Source organism: Pogona vitticeps, chromosome 1 (genome assembly GCF_051106095.1).
Source record: "Pogona vitticeps strain Pit_001003342236 chromosome 1, PviZW2.1, whole genome shotgun sequence".
Classification (NCBI taxonomy): domain Eukaryota; kingdom Metazoa; phylum Chordata; class Lepidosauria; order Squamata; family Agamidae; genus Pogona; species Pogona vitticeps.
The window spans coordinates 142,750,106-142,777,307 of NC_135783.1; the positions used below are offsets into that span (position 1 = coordinate 142,750,106).

Sequence of the window (27,202 nt, forward strand, 5' to 3'; positions counted from 1 at the left end):
ACTGTGTGTCAGTCAGTACCAACCTGATAGGTTCAGGTGTCTGTATGGTTAGCCAGAACTGATAGGTTCAGGGTCTGTGCTTCAAGTTAAGTGTTCTGTGTGAACCAAACTGTGTGTATGTATGATTGAGACTAAGCCACGTTACTGTATCTTATTCACTTGATCATTTTATTTTCCCTGTGTGTTGTTTAAATAAACCTTGTTCCTTTATTTGTTTAAAAATCCATCCCTGGTCTGTGTGACTGCTTATAGGGAATGGTTGGTGGCAGCTTAGTGAAACTGTGGCATATCCCAGTAGGTCTGGGTTTGTCACAATCGGTTCCACACCCACCCAGAAAAACAGGGATAAGAGTAAACACTATTTTAATAGTGAATGCAGTACACAGCATAGTCTCTATCTCTCTCTAATGACCAGTTCTGGTAACAACTTTAAAGAAATATATGTCTCTAGTGAATGCTATTAGAGAAGGGCATGATTCAGAAAAAATGGTGATTCATATTGATTGATGATTCATCAAGGCTGATGAATCACAAATAATTTTTTCCTGATGGGATTGACATCAGTTTAACAATACATTTTTTACTTTAAAACCCTAACGCCCCCCTTCCGGGCATCTAGACACCAAAATAACAGAGAAGCTTCCCCTGACTCTCCTCTACACACACCCACAAACTAGGTTCCCCAAGAAAAATGTCCTTTAGCAGCTGGCTTGGGAAAACCCAATCTTCACCAAACTGGGAGATATTATAGAAGAAAGTCAGGAGAAGCTTCTCTGTGATTTTGAAGTCTCTAGGTGCCTGGGGAAAACTTCCCTGAGGAGGGGGGGTTATTGTTGGGTTATAACTTGCATATCTGAAATCCGAACTTCATCGAATGTGTGTAGGGGAGAGTCAGAGGAAGCTTCTCTGTCTCTTGGTGCCTGGGGGTTCTTTTATAGCCCAACAAGTCAATAAATTTAAAAAGTGCTAAAACTTCATTGATTGGTATTATCGGGCACATTGATTCATACAATTACAAATTGATGAATTAGCGATTTTGATGAATTTTGCAATTTGTTTTTCAATCCTTAATATCTATTTTTTGATTAGTCAGTGTCTCTATTCATCTAATTACCTCCTGCCAAAAAGCTTCTAATTAATTTTTAAAAAATAAAGTTTTTCAATCCTTGCCCATCTCTAAATATTATCCATAGTATGTCTTTGGCATCTTCTAATGACCAGTTCTGGTAAACGTCATCTTTAGAAATACTTATATTTCTGGAATTTTTCTTTCAATGTTTTTAACATTTTCAGATTGCGGACAAGTGAATCGGTGGCTACTGATCCTATGGATAAGGGAGTCCTACTGTAAATCCCAAACTTTGACGAAACTTCGGGAGGCAGTGGAAGACGGGAGGGCCTGTCGTGCTCTGGTCCATGGGGTCATGAAGAGTCAGACATGACTTAACGACTAAACAACAACTGTAGATCCCATAAGCCTAATTCCTTCCCTGCTATAGCTAGGTTCTTCACAGGTCAGACTCAGTATAAAGCTGCTTCATACGGTCTCTTCTTAGTATATTTGTCAAGGAATTGCATGCTTTGTCTTGCCACGGCTGGGTTGAACTGTGGAAAACTATTTGGAGAAATCTGGTGAACACTACTCAAACTCCATTAATCTGCTTGGAAAAACTGCTCCAAATTAAAAAGAAAAGAAACTCGCAAAAGGCTCGGAATCAGTGGAAGCTATATTTCATTTTTATTAATTTTTAAAATAATTATTAGGAGTCCTTGCTCTGGGATGGTCTGAGTAATAGTCTTAAATTCAGAGTAGACTCATTGAATCAATAGAATTTATACACCAAGACTTTTTATTCATTTTGATGAATCCACCCTATCTAAGGCTAGCAACCAATTTTAAGGTATGCCCATTACATTACATATTATGTATAATTCCATGTACATATGATTAGACATCCTTCAGTCTCAAGAGACTATGGAAACGTGCTCTGAATAGAGGACATGGAACAGCATCTAGTGTGGCTGAGAAGGCCAATTCGAGAATGACAATCCCTTCCACACTGATGACAAATACAATCTGTCCCCTGTCCAGCTCCCTGATTTGGCTGTTTTCGGGACTGCCTCTTTGCCTTGGTCTGCTGGACAAGGGTCTCTTCAAATTGGGAGAGGCAATGATGCACTGCCTGCCTCCAGGCTGAACACTCAGATGTCAAGGTTTCCCCTCTATTGAAGTCCATTCCTAAGGCCTTCAGATCCCGCTTGCAGATATCCTTCTATTGCAGCTGTGGTCTCCCTCTGGGGCGACTTCCCTGCACTAATTTTCCATACAGGAGATCTTTTGGAATCCGCCCATCAGCCATTCTCATGACATGCCCAAGCCAACGTAGACGTCGCTGTTTGAGTAATGTATACATGCTAAAAATTCCAGTTAGTTCTAGGACCACTCTATTTGGAACTTTGTCCTGCCAGGTGATACCAAAAATGCGTCGGAGACAACACATATAGAACATGTTCAGCTTCCTCTCCTGCCATGCACAAAGTGTCCAGGACCATATACATATGTTCTATACATAATTAAGTAGCTATCAGCGATGTCTTTGGACATGGCTTTTTTGTTCATAGTTGGTGCGTTTAGGCTTTAATTGAATGGTACAACATTTTAATTGAACCTTATATTTATTTCTTTGTTACATTTATATTCTGCCTTTTCTCCAAGTGATACATGTCTTCTTCCTCAGTTTTAAACTCAACACAACCTACTGAGGTAGCTTAGGTAGGGAGATGAAACTTGTATCCTAATTTGTTCTCCGGCAAGGGATCAGGCAAGACACAAACAGCTGAACCAAAGTCAAATTTTATTGAAAGCAATAAAATGTCAGCTGGGACTTTTCTTAAAAGCAGAGAAGATCCCGAAAATACAGTGTACAGATATTTTATAACATAACAGGCGAGAGTCATAAAGTTCTACAATTCTATTGGTCAACATTACCTAAACTTAAGATCTTGCCCCTCATTGGATAATGATACTAAGGATTACAAAATCATTGGTCCCCTGTAGATATGCATAAAGGATACCCCAACTCCCTTTGGCCTATTCCGGGGATAAGCCTCAATGTCTGGAGGAAAGAGTATCCATCTTCCCTTATCATTTGGTACGTTTATGTGGGTCTTATTGTATGGCCTTCAGCCTCCAGCTCCCCTGCTGGTTTGGGCCATCTGCTAGATCAAAGGTGAATGGGTAAAGGATGAGATACAAAAGAAACTCTAAACTACTCTTCAGTGTCTTTCCTTTGGTTAAATATGTGAGGTCTAGTCAATCCTAATACTGATCTTAATTATATTCAGGTATCAATACTTAGGAATACCCAATAAGCTTTGTTAGGTACAGGGGGAGTTTATTTTACATCTCTTCAATCTTCATCCAACATTCTAACCACTACAGTGTGATAGCTATATCACTATCACCAATCATCACTATCGCCACTATTATCTTTCTCCTATGGCTGCATGTTCAAATCTTATGAATTTCCCCCTTATAAATAAGCAACAATATTTATTGTTAGCAATATTTATTCATGGGCTCAATAAGGTGTAGGAAAGGAATTAGGGAGAGGAAAAGCTACACACAAACACATGGACACATGTGCACACATACACTCAGCAGGTAGTGTGCTGTATGTGATTAAAGGATGCCTTGATCTTCTAGGAGATGGTCTCTGTAGGCCTCCAAGTATCTCTTCCCATCTTGCTGGTTTCCAAGGTGCTTCTTCTAAGGGAGGGTATCATAGATTATGTGCAGTCCAGATGTTTGAGGTGCCAGTCTCCACAATTCCCAGTCATTGGCCATGCGGACTAGCCTCCGTAGTCTGAGAGTACCAGCTCAAACATCTTTGCTTTTATGGAGCATCATCTTCTCCCTCTGGAAAGGATTTCAAGGCTAAAGTTCTAAAATGTAGAGCTCTTCATGGATCCAACTGGTAGCCATAGAAGAAAGGAGAGCTGTTTACATGGAAGTCCATGAACTTGTGAGAGATACTGAGCCAAGCCTGGAAAGTAATGGGAAACTGGTGCTGATGTCTGGAATATTGGCCTAATGTGCTCTCTCTCCCACATCCTCTCCCTCTTATCTCAGGAAAGCTAGCATTAGAGATTAATCACTCTTTGCAAATGGCCTTGAAATTATCTGAGATTATTCAGATTGATGTGTTTGAAGAGGTCAGTCAGAAGTCCATAGAAGAGCTCTTTGTGCCTCTTTGAAATATATTCAAACAGCTTGGTTCTCTCAGTTGAAAGAAAAAAGGAAAGAAAGAAGAAAGGCAGAGAAAGAAAGAAAGAAAGAGGTTAGAGTGAAAGGACTATGCTGTTCACCAGGTACATTAAGCTTTGTGGGTTATATATCGAAAGCTTAAAGGATGAACAGTGTTTTTTTTTTAAAAAAATCCAGAGCTATTTTCGCCTTTCTATTAAAATGTTATTTCTCAAACAGTATCCAGATGTGGAAACAACTGCTTCAGAAAATAACAATAACAATAAATCATTTATCAGGGGGGATGTTTGCCCGAGGATTACCAGCTGCGAATAATAATTTAAAAAAACCTTTCACACACACATACAGAGAGAGAGAGAGAAAGAGAGAGAGAGAGAGAGAATACTATTTTGGGAATGTGACCCTTTTTCATGAATAAATGACACAGTGACATTTACAGATAAAACAAGATTTAACTGCTATGAAAGACGGTGACAAATGTCAAGGTGTCAATAATGATCTGTGAATAGAATGGTTTCTTGCAGAGCTTTGAACAGATACCTAATGTAACTGCTAATGCTGCCTAGTACCCATGGAAGAGAGAGAGAGAGAGAGAGAGAGAGGACACACAAGGGACCAAAACAACAGCTCCAAATGGCGAGCAAAAGAAAATACAGTTCTCCATCGTTCTGTGTCAATACTTGGTGAATGAGAATAAAGTGAGTTTCTCTGATTCTTTTTTCTAAAAAATGTTATGAGGTTACTTATAGCCTATAAATGATCAATTTTATGTGGCATCTTGGTGTGGGTGGCTCATGAACGGAGGGGCACCTCACCACAACATTTCATGGGGCACCCCTCCTGCAAAATCTTGAACGGTCACTGGGCTTCAGCTCAGGCTTATGGATTTTCCATCAGACAGAGCCTGGCTGAGAAAAACCCCCTAATACAATGGCTGTTGAACATTTTGGATCTTATTTTATTTATTAAAGTTGGAAACGTCTCTTGATGGACATGACATGACCTATGCTCCTCCTTCCTCAGTCGTTTCACACAATTATGGGCACCAGCCTTGAAGCAATGGGGTGTTCTAGTTGGTATTATGTCCTGAGGCTCAGTCAATTATAGGCAGAAAAATAACTTGTGAAATTTATTTTTTGGACTACAGTTCCCAGAATTCCCCAATCAGAATGATCACTGGATAGGGTTTTCTGATAGTTCATGAAGTAGGTTTTTCAAACTCTGGTTGTAGCTTAGGGCTGCTGTTTCTAATCACAACAGAGCTCCTACACAAAGCTACTGTGATTTACACACAAAAGTGTGCTTGTGAGATCAGTCAGCACCACCCATCTGTAGCGCAAGATGCATTAAGGAACCTGGATAAATCTGTGGGTTAAACCTAACACTCTGTAGTGCTGAAACATTGAGAACTTTCTTCTCTTTCCCCTTGCAGCCCTCTGTGCATCCAGAAAACTGGCTCTGGCTGGTTTCCCAGGAGGGATGTGCCACTAGCGTTGGGAAGATGTGCTGCTCTTCAGTCCACCTCCAATGCTGACCCCTTGGAGGATGGGATGATCAGCTGGGTAACCCAAACACACACTGACCCAAAGGAAACCATGGTGGATGGAGCAGCAGAGCTTCCAGAGGCAGGAAGAACTTGGAAGACGTGAGAGTCTGTGACCGTTTGGCGTTCCCTGTCCTCTTTAAAAGGGGTCAGTTGATGGGGTCAGTGTTGAAAGCTAGACCTCAGACTGTGGACTGTACCAGCCCCATGATGGGAACATAGGCCTGGTTAAGATCTGGAGGTATCAGTGGAGTTCACTCAGTCCTGTGTGGACTGGTGGCATGGGGGCATCAGGTGTCCAACCAACCCATGTACATGTTCCCTTACCTTCAAATTGTTTTTACTCTGCTCCCCGAACAAGATGTTCAGAGGTTCTGAGGACATAAGGAAGAGTATGCAGATGGAGTCTTATTTCTGAATAACTAATTGCCCTTTTTTTCTAGGTTTGCTATTGTTATGTGCCATCAAGCCACATCTGGCTTAATGTGACCCTGATGTTACCATATCTATCCATTACCATATCCTTGTCATCCCCCAGTGGGTATCCATGACAAAGCAGGGATGTGAAGCCAGGTAGCCTGAGTTCTTGTCTCTCATTCTACCCAGTGGTCTTTAAATGAGGGAATTCGAATCAATTTAATGGTATATTATTTACTAGGTTAATAAAAGGTAGCTATTCTGATTGGATACTGGACAAGTGTGTGCTGTTAACAACTGAGGAACAGGCTGAAATGTAACAGCGGACTCAGGAAATTCAATTTCTTAAACCACATTAGTACAAGCTGTAAAGCGTACAAATTCTTAAAAGAAAACGATTTGGGAGTAATTTGTCAAGATATATTTTTAAAAGTGGCAAAGGCCGACTGAGCATTCTCTGGTCATTTAGCACAGCAGGTGTTGTGTTCTATCACTGGCTGGTCTCCCGTGTTAGTGCAGAATTTTCCCCTCCACCCGGGATCAGCCTTCAGAGGTCCTGGCTACTGTGCGAGAGAGTGAAGAGAATGGAAGTGGCTTGAAATTGAGGTTATAGAGAGAGAAATAATAATGAAAACCTAGGAGCTTCCTGTTACATAACAGCACTGATGTTACCTGTCTGTCATGGGTTTGGAGGGAAAGTTCCATCCTATGGGGAGTGGAAGGCGGGACATCAGGAGGAGGGGCTGTACTGTATAAATATGTGATGCCTGTGTGGTGAAGAGTAGATGCTGAGACAGACTGTGAGACACTGGGTTGGGACGAAGCAGCAGCTGGGGAAGAAGAAGCTGTTGTGGGAGTCTGGGTGTCTGACAGGGTACTACTGTGTGTCAGAGTACCAACCTGATAAGTTCAGGTGTCTGTGGGTTAGCCAGAACTGATGGGTTCAGGGTCTGTGCTTTAAGTTAAAGGTTCTAGGTGAACCAAACTGTATGCTTGTGTGTGTGAGAATAAGCCACGTTACTTTATTTTATTCACCTGATTGTTTTATTTACCCTGTTTGTATTTAAAATAAACCTTATTCTTTTGTTGTTTAAAAATCCATCCCTGGTCTGTGTGACTTATTATAGGGAATGGTTGGTGGCAGCTTAGTAACTGTGTGATAGATCCCAGTAGGTCTGGGTTTGTCACATTGATTGGTGTCCAGCGTGTGGGATACGACTGGTCCAGTTGTCCAGCGGTCCAGCAAAGCCTTGGCAAGTGTGCCCAGAGCAAGGGGGGTCTAGTCAGGGACAGTCTGAGGCGCGTAGGTAATCTTCTAGGTGTACCTCACGGGGAGGTGCACTAGTAGAAGAACGTGCCAACTGGGGAGACTTAGATTAAGGTGCTCTGAGGCAGCCTAGTTTTGGCGGGAAAACGCTGAGGCAAAACTGCGTAGCAACAGCGAGCTAGCTTGCCAGCTGAGAGGCCCAGCAGAGGGGGGTAGGCTCTGACTCGATACTGTTGCAATTTAAGTGCTGAAGAACAGCAGCAATCTCTGGGGAGAGCTGGTTCTGAGGCAAAAAGGAAAAAAGTGGTCGTTTTATTTTGAGGCTTGACTTTTTAAAGCAGCCTGTTCTGAGGGGGGATTATGCCCTTGACTCGAAGCCAGATGGCCGAAATGAGTGAAGTGAAAGACCCCCAGATTGACCAAGGTTCTGAGGAGGAATTTGGCTCAGTGCAAGGTGACAGCACAGGAGAGCAGGACCCAGAACTCAGAAAATTGCTCATAGCCCAACAGCATGAACTGAGGGTGAGGGAAATGGAAATCAGAAGAAAAGAAAGAGCTGAAATCTGTCAGGCAGAGGCAGATGCCAAGAAAAGGGGAATGGCCATGAGGATAAAAGAGATGGAACTGAAACACCAAATTAGACTGGTACAATTGGAATTGAAGTTCCTAAATAAGTTTATTAACAATTTATCAGTGGAAGAAATGTCAAAGAAGGAAAAGTATGAGGCTCAGGTCAGACAAAGTGAGCAAGATCTTGAAAAATATACTCAGCAAAAAGACATTAAATTAAAAGAAATCAGAGATAAGACTGAAGAAAAAGTAAAAGAGATAAAAGCTAGGGCTGAGGAAGAAATTTTACAGATCAGGGCTGAGTTTGAGGCCAAGCGAAAGGAGCTGGATTTGAGAATAAAAGGGAAAAGCCAGCAAGGGGGAGGGGCCCATGGTGAAGGGAAGCCCTCAGACATGAAACAAAGACCTCAGATTTTGGAGGGAAAACCAAAACAAGATGAGAGAGAATCAAAATATACCAGAAAATGCTATTTCTGTCAGGGAAAGGGTCATCTAATCTCAGAGTGTGAGAAATTAAAGCAGCTAAAAGGAATGGTGCCTCAGAATTCTAGTGGGACCAAGCCAAAAGCTGTGTTCTGTGTCCAGAAAGAGCAAGGCTCAGTGTCACAGAGGGAGCCTGTTGCCATGGCTACTCAGTCTGGGACAGCTGCCTCTGCTGATCAGGCTGAGGAAAATGGTCCTCTTCTGGAGGTAAAGCGCTGCTTGCTGATAAAAACAGATTCTCAGTTGTTTGAGACAGCAGGGGTGGACGTAGGAATACTTGACCGTCAGTATAGGGGGCTGCGGGACACGTGTTCCCAGGTAACCCTGTGCCATCCAGATATCATCCCTAGGGGGTTTATAATCCCAAATGAGAGCATGAAGGTGGCAGGGATTGAGGGGCAGATAATCTCTCTGCCAGTAGCAGAGGTACCTGTCAACTTTCAAGGCTGGAGGGGAGATTGGCGGATAGCGATTTCATCGACTCTGCCAGCAGCCGTGCTCGTGGGAAATGACCTGGCTGAACATGTGAAACGGGTGCTAGTGATTACACGCTCACAAGCCACCACAGGGACAGTTCAGGGGGGTAATGATGAGCCAGAGACGGAAGCAGGTGGGGGAAGTTCAGAAGCTGTGGTGGAAACCTTAACCACAGACAGCAGATTTGGACAGGAGCAAAAGGCAGACGCCACTCTCCAAAAGTGTTTTGAACAGGTGACTGACGCCCAGCTAACACCTGAGACCCCAGTGAGATTTCTGGAGAAAAAGGGGATTTTATATAGAGAAACCCTGAGGAATATCTCAAAAGGGGGAGATGGGATCAGAAGTCAGCTGGTGGTACCTGAAAAGTATCGCCCCATGATCTTACAAAGGGGGCACTCTGACATGTTTGCTGCACACTTAGGAGTGAACAAAACACAGCAGAGAATCACACAGAATTTCTACTGGCCTGACATAGGGAAGCAGATCAGGGAGTTCTGTAAACAATGTGATGTGTGTCAAAGGCAGGGGAATAACCGCGACAGGACTAAAGCAAAGTTGTGCCCTTTGCCTGTGATTGACACTCCGTTCAAATGCATAGGGGTGGATATTGTGGGACCTTTGCCCAAGGCCACAAAGAGGGGGAACAGGTTCATTCTAACAATTGTGGACCATGCCACAAGGTATCCTGAAGCCATACCCTTGACTAACATTGAAACTAACACAGTGGCCGATGCTTTGGTGGGGTATATGTCCAGGATGGGATTTGCCTCAGAGATAATCACAGATTTGGGCGCATCGTTCACATCAAAGCTCATGAAACGCTTATGGCAGATCTGTGGAATTAAGCACAAGGAAACCACTGCCTATCATCCGGAAAGTAATGGGTTAACTGAGAAGTTCAATGGGACTCTGATGCGCATGATAAGGGCTTACTTGGCAGAGAATCCAAACAATTGGGACCAGAAGCTGCAATCCCTTTTGTTTGCTTATCGATCAGTGCCACAAGCCAGTACCGGGTTCAGTCCATTCGAACTTTTAGTTGGGAGACGGGTGAAAGGGCCCCTTGATTTGATCAAACAAAATTGGGAGCAGATCACCCAGGATGACCCACAAGACGTTGTGACTTACATAGACACCTTGATGAATGACCTAAGGAGAAATCTAGAGCTGGCAGCAGAAAACCTGCAAGCTCAGAAGGTCAGACAGAAAACATGGTATGACCACAAAGCTAGAGAGAGGCACTTTGACCCAGGGGAGGAAGTGCTTTGGCTTAGGCCCTGCAGAGAGAATAAACTGCAGCTCAAATGGGCAGGACCATATAGGGTCATTTCCAAGATGTCAGACCTGAACTACCTAATAGAGCAGGAGGAGAACCAGGCAAGGAGGGTGGTTCATGTGAATGCCCTGAAACCCTACTACAGAGGGGAACAGAGGGTTTTATTCGCGATAAAAGCAGCTGAGAGTGAGGAAGCTGAATTACCCTTCTGGGAGGGTAGAGGGGAAGTAAAATACAACCCAGAGGAGGTAAAGATCAGTCCTGCACTCACCCAAGACCAGCAGCAAGAACTAAAAATGCTGCTTAATAAATATCAACAGGTGTTTTCCAACAAGCCGGGGATAGTGAAGGGAGTGATGCATCGGATCCACACAGGGGATGCACCCCCGCAGGCAGTATCCCCATACCGAGTAACGGGACCCTATAGGGACAAGGTGCGGAAGGAGCTGGACGAGATGCTGAGGGAGAACATAATCGTCCCCTCTTCTAGTCCTTGGTCCTCTCCGATAGTCCTTGTAGACAAGCCTGATGGGAGCATTAGGTTTTGTGTCGATTACAGGAAATTAAACCGTGTAACCACTCCTGATGCCTACCCAATGCCCAGGCTAGACAACCTGATTGAAACCATAGGGGGTTGTCGGTTCATCTCATCATTGGACCTGGTAAAGGGATATTGGCAATTAAGAATTGATCCCAGGGATCAAGAAAAGACTGCCTTTTGCAGCCCTTTTGGTCTCTATGAGTTTCGAGTCCTGAGCTTTGGTCTCAGAAATGCACCAGCCACATTCCAAAGGCTGATGGACCAGACCTTGGCAGGGCTCAGTGACTTTACAGTGGCCTACATTGACGACATAGGGATCTTCAGTAATACCTGGGAAGATCACCTGATACACCTGGAGTTAGTGCTGCAGAGGTTAAGAGCAGCAGGGCTAACAGTAAAGGCCAGCAAGTGTCAGCTGGGTAGCCCAGAAATAAAATACTTGGGTCACATGGTAGGGGGAGGAGTGATAAAACCCCTAGAGGCCAAAATAGAAGCTGTTCGTGATTGGCCTAGACCCAACACCAAGAAAAAAGTCAAATCATTTCTTGGGTTGGTGGGCTACTACAGAAAGTTCATCCCGAGGTTTAGCGAGATTGCGGCTCCGCTGACCGATCTGACGAGGAAGAAGGCTGATGACCGCATCCCGTGGACCAGCGACTGTGAGGCGGCGTTCCAGAGGTTGAAGGAGGCGTTAATCAACTATCCTGTGCTGCGTGCTCCAGACTTCGACCGGGAGTTCATCATCTACACCGATGCGTCTAACAGCGGGGTAGGAGCAGTTCTGTGCCAGGAGGATGAGAATGGTGACCAGCATCCAGTGTCCTACCTGAGTAGGAAACTTCAAAAAGGTGAGAGACATTTGGCAACCGTGGAGAAGGAGTGTTTGGCCATAGTCTACGCGATCCAGAAGGCCAAGCCTTACATCTGGGGAAGACATTTTATTCTGTGTACTGACCATTCACCATTGCAATGGTTAAAGACGATGAAAACCCACAATAGCAAACTTATGAGGTGGGCTTTGAACTTACAGGACTATGACTTTGAAGTGAAGGTGGTCAGAGGGTCGGTGAGCTGTGTTGCTGACGCCTTGTCAGGAGGACCTGAGGAATGAGGACGGCGAAAGAGCATGGACTATATGTATATAATGAAAACAAAAAGTTAAAATGTACCTGGTTTTAAATTGGTTTGTATTAATAAAGGTAAATTGATGTAATGTATATGGTAAATGTTTAAATGCCTATTTGAAATGTTTAACTTAGAATGTAAGTAAGTATAATATGGTATTGAATGTATAACTGTTTTTGTGTATTTTATGCAGGTTGTTTTTTTGGTGAAAAGCACTTTTAGCTTTCCCCCTACAAAACAACTTTTAAAGAGGGGAGGTGTTACATAACAGCACTGATGTTACCTGTCTGTCATGGGTTTGGAGGGAAAGTTCCATCCTATGGGGAGTGGAAGGCGGGACATCAGGAGGAGGGGCTGTACTGTATAAATATGTGATGCCTGTGTGGTGAAGAGTAGATGCTGAGACAGACTGTGAGACACTGGGTTGGGACGAAGCAGCAGCTGGGGAAGAAGAAGCTGTTGTGGGAGTCTGGGTGTCTGACAGGGTACTACTGTGTGTCAGAGTACCAACCTGATAAGTTCAGGTGTCTGTGGGTTAGCCAGAACTGATGGGTTCAGGGTCTGTGCTTTAAGTTAAAGGTTCTAGGTGAACCAAACTGTATGCTTGTGTGTGTGAGAATAAGCCACGTTACTTTATTTTATTCACCTGATTGTTTTATTTACCCTGTTTGTATTTAAAATAAACCTTATTCTTTTGTTGTTTAAAAATCCATCCCTGGTCTGTGTGACTTATTATAGGGAATGGTTGGTGGCAGCTTAGTAACTGTGTGATAGATCCCAGTAGGTCTGGGTTTGTCACACTTCCCAACACTTCGCCAGCTGTTTTACTCTCCCCAGCTGTTTCCCAGGCTTGCTTAAGTTTAGTGGTGGGTCAACTTTGCCTCCGAATAGGTAGCTGGACATGCCACAGATCTTCTGTTACCCAGGTACTCTTTTAATTTTCCAGCAGAGACCATTTTAATTCAGGGCAGTTTCATATAATGGCCATACCATCATCTTGCCTCCATCACTGACTTTTATGGGGGTTTCATACAACATGTCTTTCCATTCCCAATGGTCCTTCTTCCCCTTTTTACCACATCTTCCATCTCTTCTCCTTCTACAGAAAATCTGCCGAGGAGAACAAGAATCACTGCTCCCTGCCTTCTTAGTGCTAAGGTGTGCAGGCCTTCATGTGGAAATGTGTTTATGTACTATTGGAATTAGAGTCTCTGAAATTTGGAAAGAATTTGGCATGTGCATTGTCTCTTTCATTTTAAGAATTAGCATATCAAGAGTAAATATCTCTTGATTTAAAATAAAACTAGGAGTTTAATTATAGTGTCCTGATTCTTGCTACATTCTGCATTAAACCGAGGCTAACGTAGTTGTACTTAAAATATCTACACATTAACTATGCTTTATTGAAGGTACTTGCTGTGAAGTTTTAATAAGTTTTAATAATTTCACCATTTCCTGCTCCTTAAACCAAGTTTGATTATTTTTAGATAATCATCATCATAGAACTACAGAGTGAAAACTGGTGGAAGCCAGACTACATTCAGATGAAGGTGAAGTGAAAATTGGTGCAAGAGACATCAAGAACATCAAATTGGTGGAAGAAGCATAAGATATACTATCTTACTGGCAGAAAGCTGCAATGATTTGAAACAACTGTTAGGGAAAGTGAAGGAAGAAAGTGTCAAAGCAGGACTGCAGTTGAACATTAATAATACCAAAATCATGACTATGCAAGGACTATACAACTTTAGCATTGACAATGAAGAAACTGAAATAGTCCAAGATTTTGCATATCTTCATTCAATCATCAATCAAAATGGAGATGGCAGCCAAGAAATCAGAAGAAGCCTGAGACTTGTAAGGACAGCAATGAAGGAATTAGAAAAGATTGTCGAGTGTAAGGATGTACCTCTGGAGCCCAAGACCAAGATAATCTACACTACTGTATTTCTATTCACCTTGTAGGGGGTGTGAAAGCCAGACAGTAAAAAAAAAAGTGACTGGAAAAAAATGATTTGTTTGAAATATGGTGCTGGAAGAGAATTTTGCAGATAACTTGGACTGCCAGAAAGGTGGACAAGTGGATCCTAGATCAAATCAAGCCTAAACTATCTCTGGAGGCAAAAATGTTGGAACTGAGGCTGTCCTCCTTTGGGCACATCATGAGAAGGCAGGATTCTCTGGAAAAAGACAATAAGGCTGGGAAAGGTCTAAGGCAGCATGAAAAGAAGACCAAACATGAGATGAACTGACCTCCTAATTTCCTTTGAGTCTGCAAGAGCTAACAGGGCTGTTGAGGACAGGCCATTTTGGAGATAACTCATTCATGAGGTTGCCATAAGTTGAGGATGACTTAACAGCACATAACAACAACATCACACTTGTACAACTCAGCTGCTCAGACAGTACTATTTACTCAGCCATCCTGGAAGTGTGATATCATAATCACACTTGCACAAGTGATTCTCTCCCCTGTGGAAGGTTGTGCCCATAGGGATCCACTAGGAATTTACACCTATGCACTTTCTGTGAGTGTGAATAAATGCAATTCCTTGTGGCTCCTTAAGTAGTTGGGTTTCATGGGCTTGATGTTCCTGTTGCATGATCACTTTTACGAAGGTCAAATGCAGCATAACTATGCCCACAGATGCTTAGGCTACACAAACTTTAAGACTGTAGAGTTTGCTTTATTTAGTTAGGTTACTGTCCTACAGGTATATGTCCCATTGAGTAGAGTGTGGCTTATTTCTGAATAAGCATGTCGCAGAGTTTTGAATTATTGGTTAAATTCCTTTTTGCTACTCAGTAGAAGTACAGAGACTCAAGTTCCCCAGATATACTCCATACCTTTATCTTTTACTGGCACTTACTATCTCAATATCTCACTCTGAGACATTTGTTGGAGAAAGAATAAAGACATTTCATTACTTACAGTAGTGAACAGATCAGTATAGCAAACAAACAAACACTGCTTCCAACAGATTAAAGAGAGGGAAAAAGAACATTCAGCAGAGAGGTGGGGCTCTCTTTGAATTCAGAGATGGTAAAGAATGATTGGTTAGTGCTGGATAGATTGACAGTCACCCCAGCCCAGAAAGGCCTTTCTCTGTCAAACGAATTATAGATAGCAATTGAGGTTGCAATAAAACAAAAACAAAACATGCATAAGATTGTGTTGTAGCTAAAAGAGTGCCAATAGTGTAGGATGAGGGGCAAAGCTATGCTGATGGAAGGATATGTTGGGCTAATGTAAACATATCATTTCATGAAAGCATGTTTCTTATAAAAGTACATCATTTTAGATGCCCTTCTGTGACAGAAAGTGGATTCATTCTCTGTTGCCAAAGGCTGCATAGGAAGATAACCCAGCAAGAAGGATGTTACAGAGCTTATCTAGTTGTTATATTCAAAATTATCTTTTAATTTTCACTCTGAATCATGCACATTGACAAAACAGCCTCTTTTATGTCTTACCAGTTATTATCATTAAGTTTGCATGTAGGGCATGTATTCTTATCCCATTCTCCTGGTAATAATTTTTGCCTTTTCCCCCAGCTATAAAAGCATCACACTGACTAGATAAACGGTAATCCCATAATTTGAGATTGCTACTATAGCCTCAATTCTTCATAATGATACAATACCACACCTTTGGAAGTCAAAAGCGATTTGAGCTTAAATTGTCGGTGAAAGATACTCTTCAGTTTTATTGTCCTAAAGGTGCTGGCGGTCTATTGGATGAAGTGAATTACTTGGTTGCCAAAAATGTGTGTAATTTAACAGAAAGACACCAATGGAATTCACAATTTTCTCCACCCTTCCTTTTATTCTGTTACCTAGATTGGTCTGTTTCTCTAGTAAAACTGGCTGACATCTGGACTGATCGGTCAAAACGTTTTGCAAATGATGAGGCTTAACTATCCTCTGTGGCTGTAATTTTGGGAAATGCATTTGGTGGCTACACCTGTCTGTAACACATGTACACAAAGCATTTTTGTCCCCACCCTCCGAAAACTGTGTGCGACCTGTATTGTAACCTATCCGTCAGCAATCAAAGAAACTCTTTTTATGGGTGAAGTAAGGAGAAACAAAAACTTACATTCCAAACCAGTTTAATGAGTATTGGGGGGGGGGGACTTCCCTAAGAGGAAGCTTCCTTAAAGTGAACCCTGTTGCAACAACTGTTCACAGCAAGTTCTGCCAAGACTCAAGATTGTAAACTAGATTGTAAATTCCAGATCACAGTTTAAAGGACGCAGCCTTGAGAGAAAGCACCAGTGAATCTGGACATTTGACTTCAAAGGCTGCTTATAACTCTGGATATCCATCCGAGGGAAAGAGAATAAATAGATAGGTAGGCTTACACCGAGAGTATTTGCTTATGAACACATCTCAGCAGAGGAAGGTAAACATTTTGCCCAGACAAAAAGAACAGTTAGGTTTTATGTATTTGTGAAGGCTTTCACGGCCGGGATCTAATGGTTGTTGTGGATTTTTCGGGCTCTTTGGCCGTGTTCTGAAGGTTGCTGAGGCTCCAATACTTTGGCCATCTCATGAGAGGAGAAGACTCCCTGGAAAAGACCCTGAAGTTAGGAAAGTGTGAAGGAAAGAGGAGAAGGGGAGGACAGAGGATGAGATGGTTGGACAATGTCATCGAAGCGACCAACATGAATTTGGCCCAGCTCCGGGAGGCAGTGGAAGACAGGAGGGCCTGGCGTGCTCTGGTCCATGGGGTCACGAAGAGTCACACATGACTTAATGACTAAACAACAACAAAGAGGGGAAACATCCAGATAATGTCATCTGTTTCCAGATCATGTCATCTCTTTCATTAGCACCACCTGAAACATCAGAAAGTTGTAAACAAGCTTTTTAATGTCCCAGGACTTTTTTGAGGGGATGAGTTACAAGTTTCTCTCTCGCTCTCTCTTTTTTTAAGTGAAGTAAGTACTGGCTTGCAATCATCAAGTGCCTTCAACCATTGTAAGGTGGAGTCCTGGAGTTCAGGTGCTTTCCCTTATGGTATGGGCAGAGAGAAAGAGCAGTCTTTCCTCGGAAGACCACTTTGCCAATGAGGCAATGTTTGGGGCTTCTATGTGAGGACCGGGTAAAAGGAGATTCAGCAGTGAGGGGAGGAAATGCCCTCTCCAACTCTCTCTTGACACCATTGTCAACCTATACCTCTCTCTGTCTTCAGGAATGTCCACAATGAATATAGGTATAGATTGTGGATGGTGTGGTTTGGATTGGGTGGGTGGGAGACTGTATTTGCATATGTTTCTACTAGTGAGAGAAAACGGGGAGAACGAGGAAAGCAGAGGGGATGGAGAAAATGGAATGGCACTAACAGAGGAAGAGAGGGGCAATGCAAAAAAACAACAACATTTCACTTCCCCTGACCCTCTTCAGACGATCAGGGGAAGCACTTAAGTGACAGCTGATCAGACTACAAGGGGTTGTTTACGGTTAGGATGGGAGGAGCATGTCAAATGGCACATCACTTCTCCCCCCGACCTCAACAGATCCTTTGTAGCCCAATTCACCCCACAAACAAAATGACGGGTCTGGTCAGGCCCATGGTGTCTCAGCTCCATCCATATTTTCTTTTTTCTTTCAGTCTTTCTCACACCTTGCCTGTTGAAAGTCTGTTCCATCTATCAGTTCCTCCTCTTCTCTCTCTCCCCCTTTCTCTCGTTCTTTCTGTACTTTTTTTACCCCTCTTCATTTCATCCCTTCTCTCTCCTTCTTTTTTCAGTTGCCAGCTCAACTAGAAACACTCCTGCAAGACAACTAAGCTGCTTAAAAGCCTATGACACAGCACAGAAAAAAAATCCCATGAATGTCTTGTTTACTGTGATGTGTGCATGATGTTTCATTGGAGTCATATTGTGCAGTGGAGGGTGGTTAGACTCTCCATTTCCGGCTGCCATAATTGAATCAAAATAATATCCACCTATCTAGGAAGGATTCCCAAGTAAATCAATGAGACTTACTTCTGGGTAGATATGCATAGGAGAGTACTCTTCATGTGGCTGAAATTGTCAGAGTGTAGAAGGGACAAAGATAGAGAAGGAATCGCATTGGAATGTAGGGAGCTATGTTTCATTGTAAAAAAGAATTAAAAGGCTGTCCTTACATAGCTCAAGAGCAGGTGATACCTTTAGTAGACCACTAAAAAACTGAACAGTTAGTGTTTGATGTTAATCCATCTTCCTTAGGCTATGCATCAAGATTTTGTGGATAAAATTTAGTCTACCCACTGGGAGAAATGGATAGAAACCAAATTAAAGCCAAATTAATGGTGTTACCTAGTGGTGGATGTTTTCTTCAGTGTGCACTTCTCTTTAGCTGATGCTATGAGTCCATGTTGTTTTTTAAATAGTGCTGTGGGCAACTATTCAGGGTTTTATTGTGTTAGAATTTCAGTCTGTTCAGGATAGTATTGTCAACTTTAACTGGCAGCAGTTGTCCAGATTTTCAGCCACAATTCTTTCTTAGTCCAATGTGGAGTTCCCTAGTATTTTCTGGTGGTCTCCCATCCAAGTACTGTATTAACTAGGTCTGACCCTGCTTAGCTTGAAAAATCAGATTGAGTATGTTCTGGGCGGCAGTTGTACCTTTGAGAGAACAATTGGCAACATTAATTAAACCTGTCTCTCGTTCTCATACGCCCCTTGTAAGAGAGTAAATGTACAAGAAATCATACATTTTACCACGAGCAAGCCTGTAGATACATTTTAGGTTGTGTATCAAGTAAAACGGGAATCAATGGATGCTAATTTGGACAGCAGGCTTAGCAATTGGAGAGCATGTAAGCTCCTCAAGACAAGCCCCTCTTTTCAGTGGAAATGGCTCTTCCTCTCACCCCCAAGCCTAAGATCCATCTGGCAATGTTGGAAGTAAACTTCATTTTTTTTTTGTTTTTGTTTTTGTCTAGAACTTCTATTCTAAAAAGCATTCAGAATGTTTCTGTAGGATTGTCCTAGTTTGTTGGTTGCACTTTTGATGTGTCCCACCCTAGGCTGTAATATATTCTGGTACTACAAGACTTGTACTGCTAGAGCAGTGGTTCCCAACCTTTCTGACACCACGGACTGGTTGTGGGGAGAATGGGGTCTGTGCGGGGGGGGGGCAGGGCACCTCCCGCACTTGTGTGCATGTGCAAAGGGGTGGTGCTCACTCACACACATGCACAAAGTGGCGGTGGATGCTCACGGGGTACACGCACACTCACACCCATGCGTGGAGGGGCTGTGCAGATGGGTGTGAGGGGGGAGTACATGCGGGTTTGCGGAAGATCTACGCAGCCTGGTCCGGCCAAGGCCACGGACTGGCACCAAGCCACAGACGGGGTTGGGGACCCCTGTGCTAAAGGACTTGAGAGGTTACATACATTTACCAACACAAGGGCTTACATACATTCACCAACACAATGGGTTACATACATTCACCAACACAATGTTGTGAGATTCTACCAATTTAACCATCTGCAACAAGAGCATATCTTTATGGCTACTATGCCAGTGTATCCTGGTATATGACTTTGACAGGGCTGTATGTTCCATCCTAAAACTCTGTCTATCTGATGCTGGCATAAATACAATGGAATAATCTGCAGTGGCCAATTGCTGCTAATTGACAAGTGGCCACTTTTCTCCCTCACTGAGTGCCAGTGCCATGAGAAGATACATGAAGAAAGAGAGAGAGAGGCAAGTGGTGACTGGCCAACTAGTTGCAGTTCATCATTGCAGCTTATACCATTGTACTTATATTGGTGCAACTAACTGGAAGAATTTTGGCCATTAATATAGGAAGGATAAGCAATTAGGGATAGAGAAATCTGCCCCATGCAGTTTCTTCTTTTTAACTTCAAGCGCCTTCTGTTGGAAGGATGTCAAATTTTAATTTCTCCAGGGAAAAAAAAACAAAAAGAAAGTTCTCTCCCATTTGCTCCAAGCCACCCAAAGGGAGAGAACCAAGGCAGCCCCTGCCTGCCCAGATAAGGATCTTCTCAGAGGAGAGTGATGGCAATCCGTACACACCTCCCGTTGTTCGCAGATTCTCTTGCTTTGTTTTGCGTATGGTCATCAGGAGGTCAGTGCAGGCTCTGTAAGTACGGTTGCTCAGTCACAAATGTTTGCCAACATTAAGATTTGGGCTTTCTAATAACGGACTACCTGTAGTTTGGCCCTGAGCTGCAGAGCATCACAAAGCATGCAGGAGGAACTGGAAAGAGTGGCACATGCACAGAGCCAAGCGATTCTTCAAAGCCTTCTCCCTTGCCTGGCTTCAATGAGGTATAGCACATCCCGTGCCTGGCTGCGCATCATTCTGCACCCAAGAGGACTGAATGTGGGTGGGTCTCAGCCAGTGCCAGGTACAGATGGCCGTCAGTCTGATTGCACTGTGTTGCATTACGCTGCATTTTTAAAAGTAGGATTTGTCCACATTTGAATGAGGAAGAACTCGAAACCAAGAGATTTGCCCATTCCTATTTGAGATGGGTGAAATTTTCATTCCACTCCATTTTTAATATCAGAATTTATCAAAACCCAAATGTGGCAGAAAGCAAAATCGACTGATTTGCCTGTCTCTAATAAGGGACGTATTTTCCTTTCTCTCTCCTGTCCAAAAACATGACAGTTACCTAAAACCATATTCTCTGTTTCTTAAATTGCTCTCTTTTTTGCCAGACTATGATAACCATATGAAAAAGCTGTTAAACCAAGCCATGAAACAAACATTAATCCAGACACACACTTACACTCTTCCAGATCCCCATGCTCTGGCTCTGGTAGGATTTAGAACTATTGTATTTTGAACGCCATCACCAGTTCTGTCAAAGATACTCTGTTTGCCAAGCAGCTCTTATGTTAAAAGTCAATATCTTTTAATGTGATCCAGTGGTTTCCTAGGAGATGCCCTAAATGGCCAAGCTTTACTGCTTCGGCACTGCTCTTGGATAATATCTCTATGTGCGCAAAACATCTATTTTGTTCATTGAGGACAGCTCTGCCCTTTCTCCGATGGTCATTATGTGTCTCCTGTGGGTTTCTAATGGCTACTAATAAGAAAGCGGGGGCTATGAAAAATAAAGATATGAACTTTTATGCGTACATTTCCCTCTTGCTCTGCTGTCAGGAATGGTGTCTTCTCCCTAGAAAGGATGGCTAGAAAGCCCTAGTTAGTGTTTCTCTGTGCCACAACTGGAATGCAAATGTTACACTTAAGGATTAAAGTGCCTTTTAAAAATCTGCAAAAAGCAATTAAAAAAAGAGGAAGATCGCCGGAGTTAGAGCCGAAACTTCCGTTTGTGGAAGGGAAAGCTCACTCTTGATTCATGCCAATCAGATGGCATGGTGCAGGTTGCATCATTAATCGAAGATTAAGATGCCAAATGGGGAATTTTTGCCTTCTGTTTCTTAGACTTTCACGGTAGGAAACGTGGCAGCTTTGTTAGAAGTTGATTTTGCAAAATGCGATGAGCAGACAGAAGGATCCTTAAGTTGAGCGAAGCCTGCTGTTACCGCAGGAAGAGAGGCTGACAACTTGGGTGGTATCCATACAAAGCTATAATTTCTAATCTGTCAGAATCACTTCCCTTTAGAAACCCTGATTGCATTAGCATGTGCTCTTCCTGATACGATTGTCTTTTTTAGAAGCAACTTTCTCGTTCCAGCCTGCCACAGAAGCCAATCAGATTATACCGAGGGCAAGGAAATAAATAAATCTTTTCTTCTCCCCGGCCCTTCCTTGTGCTGTAAATGAATTTAGGCAAGAATAAATCACACACACGGCTCGATTTAGTTCCTGCTTTATGATGTCAAAATTCCGGCAAGGCGACAGATGAAGGCTGAAAGAAATTAAAGAATTATCATAACTAGAGAGAACAGGCTTGCGTATTGCTCACCAAAAATGCTTCAGAGAAGCCACATTTCAAGACTCCATTAGTGATCTAACTCTTGCATGAAAAGGTCCAGGAGAGCTTCCGTGTATACAGAATTCTGCACAATCGGTGCTTTTAAACAAGCGTTGCTCACCTACCTAAGGTCACATGGGAGGAGGAAGGGTGTCCCCCATTATGACTCCTGCTGCTTCAGAGTTTGCTGCTCTAGGAAAAAGTCATAGCTCAGCAAAAGAGCATGTCCTTTGCATACAGAAGGTCCCCCAAAATCACAGTGCCCCCCCATCACCCTGGCATAAAAGGATCGAGCACCGGACAATGTGGAAGACAGACCTCCCTGTAGCTGAGCAGGAAGAGATTAAAAGACAGGCCTCCCTGTACTTGAGCCAAAAGTATTATAGTATGAAATAACATCAACTGTGGGTCTTGATGATGGCAATTTTAATTGTATTTTAATTGTATTTTAATTGTATTTTAATTGTATTTTAATTGTATTTTAATCATTTTATATTTTATTGTATTGAATTTTAATTGCTGTAAGCCGCCCAGAGACCTTTGGGTAGAGTGGGCAGCATATAAATTAAATAAATAAATAAATAAATAAATAAATAAATAAATAAATAAATAAATAAATAAATAAATATTAATAGTACTGTAATACTTTCAGGACTGAAGTACAGCATCAGGAGGACATGTTGATAAGCACCGGTGATAATAAAGAACTTGTGAGAAAGGTTACTTTGGAGGATTTTGAGTTGCCTGCATGTTTTGAATTTTCTTTTAGAAGAGGTAGCCCTGTCAGTCTGTGCTAGCCAATCAGGCAAAATAAAATAAAATTTAAAAAGACAGAATCATTGTGGCATCTTAAAAACAAATTGGCATATTTTAATGTGAGCTTTTGTGGGCAAGTCTACTTTTTCAGGCATAAGATTCTTATGTCTGAGGAAGTGGGCTTGTCCACAATGCTTTTGAATTGTCTTGCAGTTCTTACTAGTGGGCTGTAATAATCTGGCCTACAATAAAATATTTACTACTACATTAGCAAGTCTGGGACCCTAGGCAGTTTCTAGACAGATCTGAGTGGGGATGAGATTCAGTTTTTTATTGCAATTGACCAATATTCATACATATTCCTCATTTCCAGAATGGAAATAATTTCGCTTTAGAAATACATATATATGGTTGAATGCAGAGGAATTCAAACCAATCTTATATATATAGACATGTAGACCTGTGTCTTGGAGGTCATAACTCTTAAAAGACTGGTTTGAATGCCTCTGCACTCAATAATACAGTGGTGCCTTGCATAGCGATGATAATCCGTGCAGCAAAAATCGCTGCAAAGTGATTTCGTCGCTATGCGATATTAAAAATCCCATAGGAATGCATTGAAATCCCTTCAATGTGTTCCTATGGGCTTAGACTCACCTTTAAGCGAAAATCCTCCATACAGCGGCCATTTCTTGCTGCCCGGCAAGCGAGGAATCCGTCCCAGAAAACAGCAGGTGGCCATTTTTTTAACCCGGCAGCCATTTTGGAACCGCCGATCAGCTGTTAAAAAATCATCGCTTTGTGATTATTGGTAAGTGAAACAGGGTACCAAGCGATTTTTCCCCATAGGGAACATCTCAAAGTGATCGCAAAAAGTTAATCGCTATGCGATTTCATTGTTAAACGGGGCACCTGTTAAGCGAGGCACCACTGTATTAGTGCTGAATTTGGGTATCCACCTCCTTTTTGTTTAGACGTTCTTCCTCTTCTTTGATAACTATATCACAGACAAATGGGTCAGGACCCCACCTCCAAGGCCCACATTGGCAACTTTTTCATATTTGGGGTGGAAAGGACTTGATTGTGTGTATGGAGTATGAAAACAGGAGAAAGGAAAACAGATTTCCTACCCCTCTGTGAAATTCTGGCTTGGTGGGAACAGACATTCCCCCCATTTTTGGCCCAGAGAAATGGGTGACTCATGGACCAAGGGGGATGTTTTATCCCCAAATGAGGGGGGAGGGTTTCCATGGCGCAGTGCTCTGGTTATAAACCATTCATGCTCATGGTCACCTCTCCAGCCCTCTAAAACTGCTGAACAGAGAATCAAGGGGCCCTGCTTAATGCAGAGAGCTGTGGTACAGTAAGAAAGGGGAGATTGCCACCCCCGCCCCTGCAGGATTGTGGGTAAGTCTTTGCCTCTGAGTCCCAAGTTCGAGTCTCTATTAAAAACAGACTTTTTCCCCCGAAAAAAAAGAGGAAGGGGTGAGTGTGTTCCAAGTCATGATTCAAGTCTGAGTCATGGGGGGGGGGGAACCCAGCTTGAGCCTGAGTTGAATCATTGGGGCAACTTAAGTCCCACAACTTGACTCACCATCCCGGCTACCCCAAAACCTGAACATTTGGTAAAGCCCTTCTCTCCCCTGAAGGCAGATTTCGCATTCAGCTCAGAACACCAGGCCTGGCAATTCTGTTCTCCTTACTATTTACTAATGGCAGAACATAGACGTCCATTTTTCTCAGCATGGTGTCTTCCAGCTGTGTTAAGACTACAACCGCCATAATTCAGAGCTTGTTGGAGGGCACAGGATGGGAGGAGCTGCCATGAAACGTTGCCAAGGTCCTTTTTAGAGCGGAATCAAGTCCAGAGGAAGTCTGCAAGATGTGAGGCAATGTCAGCTTCCATTCTTTTCACATCCAATGCCTGTTTTTCTTCAGGAAATCAATAATACACATCTGAGTAGTTTTGTAAAAGTTGAGGAAGACGCAGCCAGAAAGGTAAAGTTAGACTCTTAACACTTGCAAAGTGATTTTTCCCCCCTCTACATGCTATCATTCCTTATTTGGCACCACAGTGTGATACATCATGTCTTACTTTTCTGTGCTGAGAGAACCCTGTGAGTATTGGCAAGAATGCCAGGAAAAGGAAGGTTCGCTTGTTATGACTCACTGCTGACACACCACTAGCACTGAATTAATTCAAGTGCAAGTACCTGCAATTGCAAAAATGGAAGGAAAATCCTTTTTTAAAAAGTGCTAACAGCAAGCAGCATTACCAGCATGTATCTTGAGGTTATATAAGATCAGTAAGGGTGGCTAAAATGCTTGCCCCATCTTTTCTATATATGCACAGAGGGAGACAGACAGAGAGAGAGAGCATTATGGAGGGCAAGCTACGGAGACACAGAGAGTAGTTGTTCTGAGAAATATGAGGTTTCCTCACCTGAATGCTTAAATTACAAATATAGTTCCTAAGGACTGTGAGCCAGCTTGCCTGACCTAGAAGCCTTTTATATGAAGGATATACAAACCGAGGCTAAAATTTCTTTGTAGTGTAAGCCATAGTTTACAAAGTGTTCCTGCTGTAATTCTCAGGATCGCGCGCGCGCGCACGCACCCACGCACGCACCCACGCACGCACGCACGCACGCACACACGCACGCACACGGTGTGGTGCGTGCATGCCCCTGAAAGGTATGACAGAACCAACTTGTTTGCCAGGGAGGAAGGTTATGATTTGGCTTATGTTGCAAACAGGATTTCAATCCAGTGTGGTGTGGTGGACAGAGTGATGGACTAGGGGTGTGATCGCACAACGAAACAGCTTGCATTTGGGGCTGCTTGTGGAGGGAGCTGGTGTGATCTGTTTCCCTACGACCACACGACGAACAGGGAATTGCGCTTCAACACAACCCTGACCCGTGCCCAAGCAGGACCATTTTTGGTCCAGCTGAAGGGCTGTGACTTCTTTGGGCTGGGCTGGAGCAATTCCCCAACTTAAAGTGACATAAGGGCCACTTTAAGGCAGATTGCTCCTGGCAAAGATGCTTTCCTTTCCAGCCATCTGATGGCATCCAGACCTGGGTCTGGAAACTAGGGCGGGAAACAGGAGAACAGTGGCACTGTTAACACCACTCTTCAAATATCTCACTTACCTCGAAAGCCATACTAAAGTCACTATAAGTGGGTTCTGAGTCAACCTGACAGCACATCACACAGAGACACACGTGTGTGTGTGTGTGTGTGTGTGTGTGTGTGTGTGTGTGTGTGCGCACAGTATTCCTTTAGTAATAGCCATGTCAATATGGGAGTTGTAATCTAGACAACCCCCTAGAGAGGAGTCTGGTGATTGTGATAACAGTGGCTGGAGAAAGATCCTCCCCTGCTATGTCAGGATGAACCCTGAAGGGGATCTCATGGGCATGACCATATGCACCCAAACTTGAGCCAAATGATATAACACCCATTCACTGCTATAACCATTCAGATATCCTTTTCTTCCTCCTGAAGGGGTACTTTCTTTTCTCCTTGCTGTGGTCTCTGACCCCTTCATGGATTGCTGCCTTGTCGTGGCGAAGGGGCTTGAGTAACTCAGAGAAGCTATGGGCTATGCCGTGCAGGGACACCCAAGACGGACAGGTCATAGTGGAGAGTTCCGACTAAACGCAATCCACCTGGAGTAGGAAATGGCAAGCCACTCCAGTATCTTTGCCAAGAACGCCCCATGATCAGAAACAAAAGGCTAAAAGATATGACGCTGGAAGATGGGCCCCTCAGGTCGGAAGGCGTCCAACATGCTACTGAGGAAGAGTGGAGGACAAGTACAAGTAGCTCCAGAGCTAATGAAGTGGTTGGGCCAAAGCCGAAAGGACGCTCAGCTGTGGACGTGCCTGGAAGTGAAAGGAAAATCCAATGCTGCAAAGAAAAATACTGCATAGGAACCTGGAATGTAAGATCTATGAACATTGGGAAGCTGGAGGTGGTCAAACAGGAGATGGCAAGAATAAACATCGACATCCTGGGCATCAGTGAACTAAAATGGACAGGAATGGGCGAATTCAGCTCAGATGATTATCATATCTACTATTGTGGACAAGAATCCCGTAGAAGGAATGGAGTAGCCCTCATAGTCAACAAAAGAGTGGGAAAAGCTGTAATGGGATACAATCTCAAAAATGATAGAATGATGTCAATACGAATCCAAGGCAGACCATTCAACATCACAATAATCCAAGTTTATGCACCAACCAGCATTGCTGAGGAGACTGAAATTGAACAATTCTATGAAGATTTACAACACCTTCTAGAACTGACACCAAAGAAAGATGTTCTTCTCATTCTAGGGGACTGGAATGCTAAAGTAGGGAGCCAAGAGATAAAAGGAACAACAGGGAAGTTTGGCCTTGGAGTTCAGAACGAAGCAGGACAAAGGCTAATAGAGTTTTGTCAAGAGAATAAGCTGGTCATCACAAACACTCTTTTCCAACAACACAAGAGGCGACTCTATACATGGAAATCACCAGATGGGCAATATCGAAATCAGATTGATTATATTCTC

The 27,202-nt window shown here is 43.1% G+C and overlaps 1 long non-coding RNA gene across 1 annotated transcript; it reads left to right on the forward strand.

The window, feature by feature from the left end:
• The first annotated feature begins 333 nt into the window (after positions 1–333).
• Positions 334–21,093, forward strand: LOC144587595 (uncharacterized). The gene is made up of 3 exons (XR_013542751.1): positions 334–4,965; positions 5,700–5,958; positions 13,457–21,093. It is a non-coding gene; the product is annotated as an uncharacterized LOC144587595 (long non-coding RNA).
• The last annotated feature ends 6,109 nt before the right edge of the window (positions 21,094–27,202 follow it).